The sequence below is a fragment of the Punica granatum genome, chromosome 7 (genome assembly GCF_007655135.1).
Source record: "Punica granatum isolate Tunisia-2019 chromosome 7, ASM765513v2, whole genome shotgun sequence".
NCBI lineage: Eukaryota > Viridiplantae > Streptophyta > Magnoliopsida > Myrtales > Lythraceae > Punica > Punica granatum.
Window position 1 is genome coordinate 20,635,149 of NC_045133.1, and position 16,067 is coordinate 20,651,215.

At 35.5% G+C, this 16,067-nt stretch overlaps 1 long non-coding RNA gene across 1 annotated transcript; it reads right to left on the reverse strand.

Annotated features, from left to right (window-relative positions):
- Positions 1 to 11,083: 11,083 nt before the first annotated feature.
- Positions 11,084 to 11,935, reverse strand: LOC116215273. The gene is made up of 3 exons (XR_004158440.1): positions 11,762 to 11,935; positions 11,517 to 11,656; positions 11,084 to 11,390 (listed from the first exon to the last, which is right to left on the reverse strand). It is a non-coding gene; the product is annotated as an uncharacterized LOC116215273 (long non-coding RNA).
- Positions 11,936 to 16,067: the final 4,132 nt, after the last annotated feature.

Genomic DNA, 16,067 nt, shown 5'->3' on the forward strand with positions numbered 1-16,067 from the left:
GGTAAGCAATAATTAAATGGCTATTTCTTTTTAGTTACATCATTAAGTATTTTTTTTACCTAATAAGTTAAGCCATTTTTTTTGTGCTGAACAAATAAGGTAAAATCCAATTAATTGCTGAAGTTATAAAACACCACCTAAATAAGTAAATTATCCATATGATTAGAAATTAATAAGAGAGTGGAGTTTAGGACCAAACAAATTACATACCGGGAAGGTTATTCGTACTCAAGCCAATAACATTGGCAGCATGGTACATGTCATCTAGGCTATATGATACGCGCGATTTGCTCATGTCTAGCCACACATAATTGAGATGCCCGGCCCGCTATTTGATTGACTAATTGGCGTGCGTGGTTGGAAGAGACCTTATCATGATTCAAATATGGAAAGACTGGAGTTCATCATTCTTTTTCGATTATGAGGATATCATATGAGGAAATAAAAAGTTAAATAACTTAAGTAGTTCCACTAACGAAAAACGAATCTGAAATATCGTGATTCTTAATTGAGAAAATAAGTCACTACACTTTGCCTTATTTCTTAAAAGTCATCATGTTTTAGTAGTCCCCATTTCGACAAATATTCTTCTTGATCGATCGAGGGTTTGTTGTTCATTGATATAAATAGAATAGACGTCGAAGTGACACTATGTTCTAACCCCACAATCATTCGAGCGTGATATATAAAGAATTCTTGATGTACCTCTATTGATCATCACCCAATTATTGCCTCTCTAATCTTTCGTCCTACACACATATATATACATACCATATATATTATTATATTTATACAGGGGAAGTTTTTCAATTCCAAAATTCTTCCACGAAAACCTTGCTGTCTGATTCATCTGAACATCCATTGTAGTTCGTAAAGTATTGATTTCTCAATTTGGAGCATCCATGAAAAGGGACTCTTTATCATTGGAGGCAATCTCTAATATCAAATTTATATATGTAAATGCATGAGTGTAATATATTATATGTTTATAAACCCTCATTACTCTTTATTATCGAGGCATCATTAAGTAAGCTACTTGCCCACCGAAAGAAAAAGTAAGCTGGTTCTAATTTTGCGAAAGGAAGTTTGACATAGATGCATTATTGTCTACTCAAAACCAAATTTCGGTTCCGTTTTCAAAAGTTGAGACTTACAGACACATTTATTTCCTTTCTCCTCCTTCTGTACTTTCTCCTTTTAAATTCACGAACCTCCTTCATAATCAAAAAATAAAAAAGTTATGGAGAATCCTCTGCTTTTTAAGAGCTACCGAAGTTGATCTTTAAAATATCTAGTTGATCTTGAATAGCCATAAGGCATATGTTTTACGGATCGAATATCTTGTTTCAAACCCTAACTGTCTTGTTCTTAACGAGTCTGATGATGGGGAAAAACCATCGTGGTCCGATCCATATATAGATAACATCGGGATAATTAAACAAAGCTAAAGCAATGTGCCATTATATCCTAGATCATCTTAATTAAACAGGTGATTTTTGAGCTCATGTCATTTTTCAATATATCAAGTAGTATGACGGATTTTATTAATATATGTACGGGAAAAAGTGTGGCCATGCAGTAGGTAGGGGATCATAACTATATGACATGTAGAGATGGACTACAGAATGATTGAATTAAGTTATTAAGATCATAGAAGGAAGGTACGATAAAAATTTTGTAATATTAGTGATGAAAATGATCCCGAAAAAAGATGTTGGAGTCAAAACAGAAAATAAAGAAATGGTTAGGGACCATTCGCCAGCTTTTCTTTTATCTTTTCTTCTGGGAAAAAAAAACTTGACATGGTGGTTAAAGAGTGCGACTATCAAATGGAAATTATAGATTCAAATCACGTTCCGGATGTCATGTATGAGAATACTCCGCATTGGCCACCTGTACGGTTTGTGGCTGGACTTACATGTTCCGTGGGCTTACAAAGTGTTTGCGTGGACTGTGAGATTAGTTAGGCGAGATCCGGACACCCTCATTAATAATAGTAATAATATTATTAGGGAGAACATGTGTATATGGCCTTTTATGTGCCCTAGCTAAGAAAATATTATTATGGACTTTAATTAAGGCACTTATAGTTATAGGAGGGAGATGGAGAGACACACGTCTCTGTTTGATATGGCAGGAGGGAAAGTAGATCCATGTTCCAACTTTGGCTAATGAGATCTAATTAAAGAAATTCGTTCGATTTTAAGGGCTTATTATAAGTTATCTTTTTTTTTTCAAATTAATTAAGAACCAATCATCAACCTTGTGCACCAATTAGTCTAAATGCATGGTTTTAATTAATTGGAAGGGAATTTTTTTTTTCGGTGGAATGAGGGAATTTTTTTTAATGTATCCCAAATGTGAAGTAATACATACGATATGGCCCTTTCTGTTATAAATAAAAAGAAATAATAAATGCAAAAGTAATGGAATATACGAAGACAATCGATGACCTTTCTTTTTAGGGCATTTTTATATATGGAGATGCAAATCTACGCCTTTCTTCTGAAAATCTAAATACGTATGGGGTATACAATTGGAAAGCAGAAAAGTTAATTTTCTTCTCAAAACATTATTCGTATGTGAGAAGACGACAAGCACTTTCATCGACTGAAGTTAACTTCATTTGGAGTTTCAGTCAATAAAATTACTACTGGGTACAAAATCTAACAGTTGAATCTCTGCAAGAGGTAAGCAGAGATAAAAAAAAATTATATAACAAACATGTCTGATTCTAATTGAAAATTTTGTTTATTCATTAGAATAATCTCTTGATAAAAGCATTAAGAGTAATTTTTTCATAATTGTACATGCAATTTTTTGTATGTGAATTTTATGATATTAAATTACACATGTAACTTTTTCAATTTTTATTAAAATTGCCGAAAATATGATATTATCAAATAGCAAACGGTTCAATTATAAATACTGGTCTTTTAAAAATATTTAAGTACAAATATTAATGAATAAATGTATCAAAAACTCATCTCTCGCACGAGTAATAGACTAGTACACACAGTAAAGGAGAATTGGAATATTATTACGCATTAAATGTTTTAGTGTAAGTAATTAATTTTATTTTCTACTAAAAGTTAATGATTTCTAATTTTCTTTTCGAGGAAATGGTCCAAGTAAGAAGATATTAGAAGTTTTCTACCTCGATAATACTCAAAAATATTTTAAAAATAAATTTAGTAGATAAAATTTTGTTCTTATTTATTTTAAAATTGCAGCAATTAAATATATGTATGAATATACTTAACATTGATAAATATACTAATGTAGAATTGATGTCTACTAACATTTAACAATTTTGTTTTTGTAATTAAAAGAAAATAAACAAATCCACTTCCATATGTTTATCAATACTTTTGTATGAGATGAAAATCATTTATTACAATATTAATACAAAAATCAAAATAAAATACACATTTACTTGGTAATTAATTTAAATATGAAAAAAAATATTAAATGTAAGTTGAAAATACAATATATTCATAACATAATAACTTGGTAAAATGAATTAGTCATATTTCTCTCATAATTGCTTTTCTTCTTTTATTATTAATGTTTCTGAAATGCGATTATACAGAAGCCTTTCAGCTAGAATTTTTTTTTAAAAAAAATTTAACACAAAATTAAACAGAATAAACATCATAAAATCTCATGTATTACACGGGCAAAGGCTAGTCACTTTACTATAATGCACATGTTATTCTTCTTTCTTTTTCTAAGAAGGAAAAGATGTTAGATTACACGGGTAAAGGCAAGTCATTTTACTATAATGCACATGTTATTCTTCTTTCTTTTTCTAAGAAGGAAAAGATGTTAGCTAGCGCTGCCCTCCCACGCATATAGTTATATTAGAAGACAGAGTCCAATCAAGAGCCTCTATAAGTCCAAATCATTCATGACAGGAGGACCTTGGAGCTACCGATGGGACTACCCCACTTCAAGCACTGCAGCAGTAATCCGACTTTATGCCAGGCTAAGTGCCACATACATGGGCGGATGTATATAGACTGACTACCTGCGGTCGGTAACTTGTCGATCCCTCGACCTCCCTCTTGAAGGGTTGCAGTCTCACTACTTTTGTTTTCAACTTTGTGGTTGGTAACTTATCACTTGTAATGTTTACATGCTTTTCAAACTTTCTGGGTATTTCCCCGATGTTAATTGTGACATTTATTTAATATTTGAGAGTAGACACAATACCATCCAAAATTAGCATATCTAAAAGACGGACACTACAGTAAATTGATTATAGCCTAGAAAAGGATATAGTTAAAAAGATACACGTTTTTGCCTGACAATCTAAAAGCTTGGGGTATGATTCACTAAGTTTTTTATTTCTTCGTCCTAAACATTTGTACTTGGAATAGTCGACGGTGCAAAGACAAGTATTAATGACACAATAATGCGTTGGCATGAACCCTGTGAAGTCTGTTTCCAGTTGGTTCACAATCTCAAAGGCCAAAAACTTCAATTGCTCCCAAGTTCAAAACTTAATATACGAAGATTATAATTATCTGACATTGATGATCGACACCTTGAAAGTTCGTACTAGAAAATCTTGAAATCAAATACTCAATTTATCACCTGAAACGAACTTTATTTGGATGTCTACTTAATCCTGATCATAAAGTATTTTCAGTAAATTTCAAACTCTTGCATTATAAGTAAAATTCCTTCACTAAAAGTTCGGTTGGCCATTCAGTTTGCTGTAAAATTATACCGCGTGAATGAATATATTCGCGTTTTCTTTTAACTTATTCAAAAGGTATCAACATGATGGCCTGGTCTTCAAGTTCAGATACTCTTGAACTTCTCAGTGCTTGGTGGCCCAATTATTCAACTGGAAACGTCCGTGCAACTTGTCATTCACACCACTGTGTTCCCAGAAAATGTCGGAGGAGAAAGCACTACGTACCAGATGTCTGGAATTTACGTCATTCAGTGTTAGGAGTATCAGTATCAATTCATGCATATATGCTAATTCCTATATATGAAAATACCCACATTATTTTATTTCATTTTCTTAGCTTACATGACGTTCTTCCATTTGATGAGTCTAGGAGCCACTCGATAATTTAGGAAGGGTACAAATATAGCATGTTGGGCCGAGTCTAATTGTCCTGTGTCATGAATAAGGGTGTCCCACCAAACAATATCATATATTTATGACTAGGCAATTTCTTTACCGAGCTTGCACACTATTTACGCATGGACCCGAGCCGGCCCATGAGATTTGAGCTACAAGGCACGTGAACACCCACCTTTACAAATTATTAATGTTATCTTCCACAGAAACTAAGAAAGTGATGGCACAAAGGAAAGTTATGTATGTACACCTTATTGCCAAGAAACTCATCTTGACCCGATTCATCATCGTCATCATTACTCATATAATTCATATACTTAACACTGGTATATCGATAGTTAAAATGGGTGATATTAAAAAATACTCTTATGCACTCTCTATTATGATTCGTTGTCAACATACAGCATATATATTCGGCACGACTTGAACACTGCATGTGGCCACGAATCAGAAACCCTAGATCAACATATGAATGTACGTTGATAATAATTATGGGAGAGGGACACGAACAAAGAGAACACAGTGGGATGAAAGGGATATGTATGTAGATATGACAGATATGTGCATGTGAGAGAGAGACCATGCAGGGTGGGGTGGAGGAGAAGCAAACAGAGACCACATTAAATTGGGGCAACGTCGTGAACTGCAGCACTCAAATATTGGGATGGATCTCTGCTCAGAGATGTACTGTTGACTTTGCTGATGCCAATCTCATCAATAATGGAACACAACAGTGGACCTCTCGGATTCTACCTCTTAGATTTTGCTATCATCCCTTCTCCCCCTTCAATCATTTGCCGAGGGGAAGAACCCTCCCCACAATTTTTAATCTAGATTACTGCCCCAAGTAAATGTATATATACATGTGTTCATGCTGACGTATACTTTTTTCTTTTTCTTTTATTTTTTTTATAGGTAAGAAGACTTCATTTCATATTAATAATAAATATATCACAGTACCAACAACATTTGGGCGAGGATTCCTATTTCCAACAAGACAACATCAACTTCGCACCAACAACAGATAATAATTGCAACCTACTCTCATATAATAGATACTATTGAATTTTCATGGACTTATGCGGACTTGGGCACATATCCACTTAAAAGTTTAAATTGATAAGTGGTGCTACTCAAATCTCATATAAACCAATAGTTGTTCTTTCATATTTTTCATGTGAGATTATAATTCCCAATACCCGCCCTCACGTGCAACGTGTGGTTTATTTCTACCTACACGTTATCACGTGCCCTTAAACATCCGTTCTCAACAATTGACCTCGAGCCGGGCTTATCTTCCGTACTCGGGCGGGGGAGACTAACTACGAGGCGTTCTTTTTTGTTGCTCTCGAGCATACTGAGCTTAGCATGGTAGGGGTGCATGCACATACGCGCGTGGGCACGCATACCCGTAACCTTGGCTCTGATACAATGAAGAAAATCAAATATAATATGAGACGAGAGAAAGGAGATACAGAAACGTGGTGGCCAGAGGCCAAAGGTACGAGAGTTTATTATTTAGACTGACTCACTAACTCACTGACTCGTCGAATACATAGATTTACTAGCCTATTTATAGGCTCAAAAGCAATCGGACTATGATAGAAATAATATAAAAATACTATCATAAAATCTAAATGCGATACTAGTAAATTCTAATGATACCAATTAACCTAATTGATTGATATAATTTTATTCAAATGTTATATTTTCTAATATGATAAACTAATATCTCCAATACTCCCCCTCAAGATGAAAATGCAGTGCAACAAAATGTTCATATTGCACATTATTTTAATATCCATAATTTCATGATCTGCAATCGAACAATAACTTTCATCTACAACCAAATTTTGTGGCGATGATAAAAAGGAGTTTCTTTGACTCCAACAAAGGCTCTCCGTTCTTTCTTTAGACAGAGGCGATATGTGTGATTGACGCACATTCTTCAAATGCCGACTTCAATTGGTGGTTACAGCGGGCTTGTCTCGACCGACCTGCTCTGATACCATATTGAATTTCCACGGGCTTATACGAACCTGTGCTCATATCCACTTAAAAGTTTAAGCTGATAAGTGATGGTACTCAAGTCTCATATACACTAATGGTTGTTTTTTCACCTTTTCCATGTGGGATTATAATTCCTAACAGATACATTGACCATCTGAGAAATTAGTAACAGATAAAACCATTACTATATTATATGCTGACGTACACTTGATATAATCTCTAAGCTAGCGGAGACATTAATTATAATACCAAAACCGTGCGAGAATTTGTGGTGTTCGGTAAATTGCTCGTCTATATTACCAATTGGAGGAGGAATTAGATGAGGTCAAAATAGAAGAGTTTTTTTTTTAATAATCATTCATATTTCATTAATAGAAAAGATTTTATAAGGCGAAAATCACAAAAGATTTACAAGAGAATCAAAAACAACCTTTACAATCATAAATAAGGAGAAACACAATGAGTCACTTACAAAATAGATACAAGAAAACCCCTACAATCAGGCAATAAAATTCGAAAGCCTATCAATACTCGATTTGGCTAAACAGTCCGCAAAACCATTTGGATTCTCTAGGAGAGTGTTGGTACCGAACCAAAGTGAAGTTCATAGCAGACAACTGAATGTCCAAGAGTATGCTTCGATATTTTTATGGTGAGTCGGTAGCTTTAGTAATTCAGGATAAAGCAATCTTGAAACCCGACTCAATGATGAGAGAAGAACTAAGGAAAATAAAGTTCGAAGTGGAGATTTGCAGGGCACATCTAATTGCAAGCAACTCAGTAAGATTTGAATCTATAATGCCATAAGAAGAAGAGAAAAGACAAGTAATAAAACCTTTTGAATCTCTGAGAACACCTCCAATAGCCGCGTGACCAGGTTTGCCGAGAAAAGATCCGTCGGTGTTCCACTTAAAGCAACCAACAGGAGGGGCTGACCAGGAGATTCGAGGACGACTCTATCTCATATTGGACCAACTACGAAACCCTCCGAAGAGAGATAAAGATCAGTAGCAGAATAAGGAAAATCATCCTCAATGGCTTTTATCCACATAGCAAGTTGATTAAATACCATATAGATCGGATCGTCAAGTGTGGCTTCCTTAGCATTGAAAACAACCCCAATTTCTTGCAAGCCAGATGGACCAAACGATGGCAAAACATAGCACGGTCACACCAATCTCTGAAATTTGCCGACAACGCACTGCGACCATTGGAGAAAGTGGGCGGGAAGATCATCTGCGATAGCCCATGAGCACCCCACCAAGACAGAACAATGCTCCAACTATTCCAAGATAGTGAGTAGTGCAAGAAAAGATGAGATCCCGACTCAAGATCAAGTCTACATAAAATGCAGCTCAATTGATCTAAATTAATCAGTGCTTTTCTCAATAAATTTTCCCTAGTATTGATTTTCCAGTGAAGGACCAGACACGTAAAGAGCTCGACTTTAGGAAGGGGCACAACCAAACCAAGTTATTAGGAAGAGAATCGAGGGATATGATATGGAGAAAATTAATTAGGGATATCAAAGAATATTTGATATTTATGATATTGTGTAATCTTTGATATAATTAGGGAGAGAATCGAGGGATATGATATGGAGAAAATCAATTAGGGATATCAAAGAATATTTGATATTTATGATATTGTGTAATCTTTGATATATTTCCACAATTGTTACATTTTATCTACTATAAATAAGAATACATTCACACCATTTGGTGTGTGTGACATTTTAGCAAATTCTCTATATTCTTTATGGTATCAGAGATGGACAATTCTACTACTACTGATTAAAGCTTCAACTAAATACGTTTTCCGGCGCGTCCGGCCATGACCAGGCGCGCCCGACAACCTCAATTTTGCACTTGTCAACCCCAATTTCTCTACCTTTCTTTCACAGTTCTACCCGGGAAAACTTCATTTTCCTCGCGCACTTAGATTGTCTGAAATAAATCTCTCCTCCCTGCAGATTGTCTCCGTCTCCCGCTTACCGACAAGAATACCTCAAATTCTTTTGTCTTATTGCAGCGATAGTCAGCATTGGATTTGAGTCGCACAATTTCGAATTTTTCCTTCCTCTCTCTCTCTAGACTTGTCTGCGGAATCTCTCTCGTTTCTTCCGCCCCAAATCTCGACAGTTATCTTTTCTGCTACTACCGGTCGTGCTCAACCTTCCTTAAATTTTTGGTTGTCCCGAACCTCGGTCACAGCCTCGTCTTCTCAAGTCTCTCTTTTGCCAATGCTCACAACTTTTCTCTCTGTTGGCCTTTCCCTCTAAACCTTTCACTTCCAATCTTCTTTAAAACTGGGCTATTGCATTTTTTTCCCCTTTCAGCCCATTCTACTTGTGGTCACTGGCTTTTACACTGCCAAGGACGTGAAAGCCAGCTTTTCCAAGCCATTTCTAATTCACTTCATCAGGCGGCGACCGATCAACTCAACGGTCCTCTTACGAAGGGTCTATTCATAATGCATTTGCTAAAATCAGTTTCAAGCTCAACGTGCAGCCTCCCCGTTGTGCTTGCGGGGGAGTATTAGGGAGAGAATCGAGGGATATGATATGGAGAAAATCAATTAGGGATATCAAAGAATATTTGATATTTATGATATTGTGTAATATTTGATCTATTTCCACAATTGTTACATTCCATCTACTATAAATAAGAATACATTCACACCATTTGGTGTGTGTGACATTCTAGCAAATTCTCTATATTCTTTACAAGCCATCGAGTAAGATGAGAACAAATTTTTTGAAAAAGGGTTAGTGAGCAGCTTGCAAAGTGATTTGGCTGTGAACTCGCCGTCAATTGAAGGCTTCCAAATAATCTTGTCAGGTGCTTCTCGAAATATCTTGCAAGAAATGAGCATTGAGTTCAACTCTTCCAACATTTCAGACTCGCACTCAAAGAGATCCCGTCTCCAGTGAAAGCACCAACTCCAATGAGCATCCTCAGAAACCCATATCATTGATTAAAGCTTCCTTCTCTAGGAAAATGGAATACAATCTAGGGAAGCATGCCTTCAATGTTGACTCACCAATCTAAGGATCTAGCCAAAACTTTGTCTGGAGGCCATTTCCCACCGAGATAGATAGATTTTGAGAAGAGTTAGTTGGGGTAAAAGACTCATAATAAAATAAGATCGAAAATCAAAATCCACTAAATTAGATGAAAATTAATTTAAATTAGTCCAACTTCCCAACTTTTTTTTCACTCCTCTTTCTCTTTTCCACCATAACTATCTTCTTTCTCTCCTTTTGCCATTCCTTTTTTAACTATTAGTTTTATTATTTGATATTAAAATAACCAAAATCTTTTTAATTCTATATTTGTAGAGATTTTAAAAGAGTATAATAAAAATTATGTCAAACCACGCGTAACACGGACATACTGACTCTTGTAGCAATATATAGCTATTGTATATTATGAGCATTGTCAATGTACATGTATACATATATATATATATATATATATGTATATATATATCATTAGTTTGCACCAATTTATATGTGAAAGTCCAATTGGATCCAACTAATTTAGAATCAAGTTAGATCAACCTACTAAGGTGAAAGACTCTTTCAATTATGGATCTTCTCTATTCATAATGTTTGAACTTAATACCTTACTTCAACGAAAGAGGCGTCAAACTATTTGAACAAACTCACTTTACTAATGTCAAGATTAATAATTGTCCCCAAGGTTGTCAGAATCGCGATTCTACCTAGAATCGGTCGAGGGTCGTAGAATCGTGAATCGCGATTCGAATCGTGAATCGTAAGATTCTACATGTAATTAAATATATATATATATATATAGCATACTTTCCTAGAATCGATAAAGATTGTAAATTTTGGAAGGCTTAGAAAAGTTAGAATAAGTATATGAACATAAAAAGAACATTCATTAAATAAGGTAGAAATTAACGTTAACAACGAAAGCCTGGGACTTAATTTCGAAAAATGACAACTACTCGTGAGACCTCCATTGCAAATTAATTCATAGGACATGTAAATGTGAAACAACATGGTACATCCAAAAGAACTAGTTGTGAACTGCAGGACATATTCTTAGGCTGTAGGCTTCAATGAATTTCCAATGTCGATAACGAATCGGAATCTGACATCAGCTCTTTCAAGCCTCTCCAGTGCAATATTCACATAGTCCATCGAAATAACTTCGATGTCTGGAAGTGATGTTGTGCTTTGCGGCAAAATTCAGCATAACCTGTGTCTCCTTTAGCCCACCCATCAAACTTCCCCCGTTGAGCTTCCGACCTGTAATATTCATTTATTGTGTCGTTAGTTCCAATTAATAGCTTATTACATCAAAAGTCTCACATGGTCGACTTCATCATGATATTACAAATTGAAAGTAATAATCCATGATAAGAGCGGGTATACCCGATAGCAATGGGAAGGCCGGTAACTGGAGTGGCTTGTCTGGTATACCAACCATCAGTAGCTTGCCATGGCTCTTTATCGGTTGTTAGAATCGATAGATTCAATACAATCCCAGAATCGACGAATCCGATACACATACACTGGCCAGAGAGAGAGAGAGAGAGTACACAATCGACTCAATCGAGTAAGCATGAGTTTCGGGAAGAAAGGATTCGAGCTCAGAATCGAAGATCATTGGTCCGTACCTGCCCTGCCCCCGGTCGAAGCTCGGCCTTGTCGAAGAACCAGGTGGATCGAAGAAGCAGGGGCAATGATCGAAGAAGCAGGGGCCATGGTCGAAGCTCGGACTAGAGTCTGGAAGGATCAAAGATGGAAGAAATTAGGGTTAGCTCAGTTGGAGAACCCGACTGGAAAGAAGGAAGAAAGGGCGGGGGGAGGAAAGAAAAAAAAATGTGATTCAGGCCCTCTTTTGGGCCCGGGCTTGGGCTTTGGCCCTGTTATGGGCCCGAGATTGGGCTTCAGCCCTGTTTTGGGGCCAGGCTTGGGCAGACTCTGGCTTGAATCCAGAATCGCAGAATCGGGCCGATTCTGCGATTCTACGATTCAGTGCCCGATTCAGGCCCGATTGCACCATCCCGATTCATCAAGTGGAATCAGAATCGTAGACACCCCCTTGAATCGTAGAATCGTACGATTCTACGATTCGAATCATGATTCTAACAACCATGATTGTCCCAACATAGTGCGAAATTATGCTACACTTTCAAAACCCTAAGACTAAATAGAGTTTTGTGTACACTTTCAAAACCTTGTGATGGATTTAAATGCGAAGGAGTCACAATATCTGCATCTCTATGCTACTTGGAACAAGTAGATCAAGCGATTTACTCGAAAAAATATAAGTTTTACTTGCATGTATCATATATGTATTTTAAACTCTATATATTGTAGACTAATTCTCGACGTATTCGCAAAATCTCTCGTTGACTTTTCGCCTTCCCTGAATTCAATAGATTTCATTTTAAACCCAAAATATATATACATACACAACACAAATACATTGATATTTTCTTCATGCCTTTCCCCCCCCTAAAATTAGAGCATGACCCGCTACTCCGGAATCAAAAATAACTTTTTTTTATTGAAAATCGTAATCATTTAGGTGAGATGTTGTATAAATTATTTTTCATTTCATGAATAATTAATTTGCACATGTGCTGTACGTGAATTCTTATAATCAATTTCATTGTCAATAGTACCAAAAGTTAGGAAAAATAAAAGAAAGGTGATTTTGTTTCAATTATCATAGAGGAGAGAGAGAAAAATTTAATGTGAGAATGATGTGAAAGAGACATATAATGAGAGAATTGTGGAAACCATGAAAAAATTATGAAAAGAAAATGAAAGAATATTTTGTGCAATGATTAAAATATTCAAAATCAGTTTCTTTCTAATTTGATGAATTACTTTTTTCAGGTGAATCGGCGGTTTTCTTTCTGAAATTGGTGATTGAGTAATTTCATTATATTTACTTTTTGTATTTTCATGAGTGGTAGTTACAAAACACAACTCTCCTTTAAATAGATAGCATAGATGATAAGTTCCTTTTTTGGATAAATAATTTACATTTTATTAATAGAAGTGATCATGGAAAAAGAAGATCACAAATGATACACAAGATCTTTCGAAAATAACCAACAAGATATAGGAGAACAATGTCTAAAAAAACCGAAAGTAGGAAACAAGAGCAGGAGAAACAATCACAAAAATGATTACAAAGAACACCTACAACCAAGCTAGAAAATTAGAAGGTCTCTTGGCACCCGATTTTGCTAAATGATCCACAAATATTGTATTTTCTAAGAGAATATTGTTATTGAAATAAAGCGAACTGTATAGCGAACAACTGAATATCCAAAAGTATGCTTCGATATTTTCATGGTGCACTAGTTTTTTGTAGATATCCAAGACAAAGCATTCATGAATCTGACTCGATGATGAGAGAGGATCCAAGGAAGGTGAAGCTCGAAGCAGAGATTTGAAGTGCTCATCTAATCGCAAGCAATTTAGCAAGATTTGAATCCATAATGCCAGAACAATATGAGAAGAGATAGCTAATAATACCATTCGAATCTCTAGAAGACCTCTAATACCTGCAGGACCAGGTTTGTCAAGATAAGAACTATAATGACCCGTTTCTTTCTAGGGTTAAAATCGCAAAAATTTTAAATTTAACTTTTACTCAACCCACTACACAATAAAAATACACATTTCCCAAGTAAAAAAATTTTAACTTTAATTTTAACTCAACACACTACACAAGCATTTGTCTTTTTCCACAATCAAAATCAAAGTTACTTTAATTTTGAAACCAAACGCACCGTAAGTGTTCCACTTATACCAGCCGATGGGCGGGCTAAAAAAGAAATTTAAGTTCGATGAGTAATAGGGATTAGCAGCAAAATTGGAAAAATCATCCTTGATAGCTTTAACCCCATAAAAAGTAAAAAATAAAAATAAATTATACCATCGAGTGAAGCTTCCTTGGCATTAAAAACAATATAATTTCTTCATAGCCAAATGGACCAAACAATAGCAAAATAATACATGGTCTGAACATTTTTCTAAAGTTTACGAGTTAAGATATCATCTGTGATAGCCCAAGAGCAGCCGCACTAAGGCAGAAAATAGCTCCAAATATTCCAAGACAACGGAAAGTGCAAGAAAAAGATGAGATACCGTCTCGAAATCATGTCCACAAAACACGCAGCTCAACTGGTCTAGATTAATCAATCCTTTTCTACATAAATTTTCCCTTGTATTGATCTTTAGGTGAAAAGCCTGCCACGTGAAGAACTCGACTATAGGAGAGGCACAACCAGACCAAGCCAACGAGTAAGAGAGAATTTCGAAGAAAAAGGCCTTGTGAGCAGCTTATGGAATGATTTAACTGTTAATTTGCCGTCAATTGAAGGCTTCCAAATGATATTGTTAGGTGCTTCTCGAAATATCTTGCAAGAAGTGAGCATTAAGTTCAACTCATCCAACATTTCAGACTCATATACAAAGAGATCCCATCTCCAACTAAAACACCAACTCCAATGAGCATCCTTGAAGAACCATATCATTGATTAAAGCTTCCTTATCGAGGGAAATGGAAAACAATGTGGGGAAGCATGTCTGCAGTGTCCAATCCAGACCATTTCCCGCTGAGATAGACAGGTTTTGAGAAAGTAGACAACAAACAAGAGGATCAGTTAAAGAAGTTCGATAAATGAGAGACCATAGACTTCAAGAGGATAATATACATTGAGTAGGGAACCACGACGAGGATTCAAATATGTGGGTAGTACGAATGACTTTTTTTCATCAAGCATTTCACTCTAACCTGAACCTCCAGAACCACTTAGCTAGGAGGGCTCTATTCTTATTCAGAATCGACACAAGGCCTGCCCCACCCCTCTCTTTAGGCAAAGATAATAGATTCCAATTTGCTAGATGCATTTTCCTATTTTCAATATAACCACCCCAAAGAAATGACCTGAAAATTCTCTGGAGATTATGATCAGCAGATTTTGGGATAGCAAATAAGGAAAGATAGTACAAAGGGAGATTGCACGAGACTGATTTGAGCAGCCAAAGGATATTTGCCTTTCCATATGGAAAGTTTATTTATAGAGGAGCCAATATGCAAACCAAGGTAAGTGATCGGGAGATGCTCGGGTTTGAACTTCAGGTTATTAGAGGAGGAAATAACCTGATCTTAGCTTACCCCAATGTCCATAAGAGAGCTTCTAAAGAAATTCATTCTCAGCCAGAACGCAGTTGAAAATATCTTAAAATTCTCTTTATATTTTGAAGAATTCAAAAGTCACTAGGACGAAGAATACGAAATGGCCAGTTCTTTTGAAAAGGAAAAAAAAGGAAGCTTCTTTAATAATTTGATTATAAGAGTTTGATACTGTTGGTTGTGAGAGCCTAATTATACCGAAATATCAAGCTATCAGCAACCAACATTTAGTCATAGTCGGAGAGACTTAGAGGCATGTCAAATCATGTTAAGGTACAAACAGTACCGAGAGATGTAGGACATTGAAATTAAGCAAATATAGAGTTGAATATAATTCATACGAGGGGAAGGATCGAAGAAATTTTTCCAAAAAAATGATGTAGTGCAGTGACACGCTTTTTGATCTAATAATACTAAGTTAAGGTTTAATTTTTATCGGTAGGACAATTTACGCTAATTTATTTAAGTTTTCTTTCCATTATCTAGACTTATTTATTTTCTTTGTAATAAAGAAAAAAACTTCTTGAAGGCGAGGAATAAATATTAATTATTAATTATATTACCAGGAATTATTTTCACCCAAACTATTTAAATATCAAAAAGTGAAGTGTCATGGTCGCCCCTTTCTTTTGTAGCCCCACATTCAATGTTCATTGTCTTTTCCCTCTATTATATTTTTATTTTAATCTCCTATACTCGAATCCCTCTCTTCCCCTCACTGTACTAAATGCCATTTTGTCTGCCCTTTTTAAAATTATAAA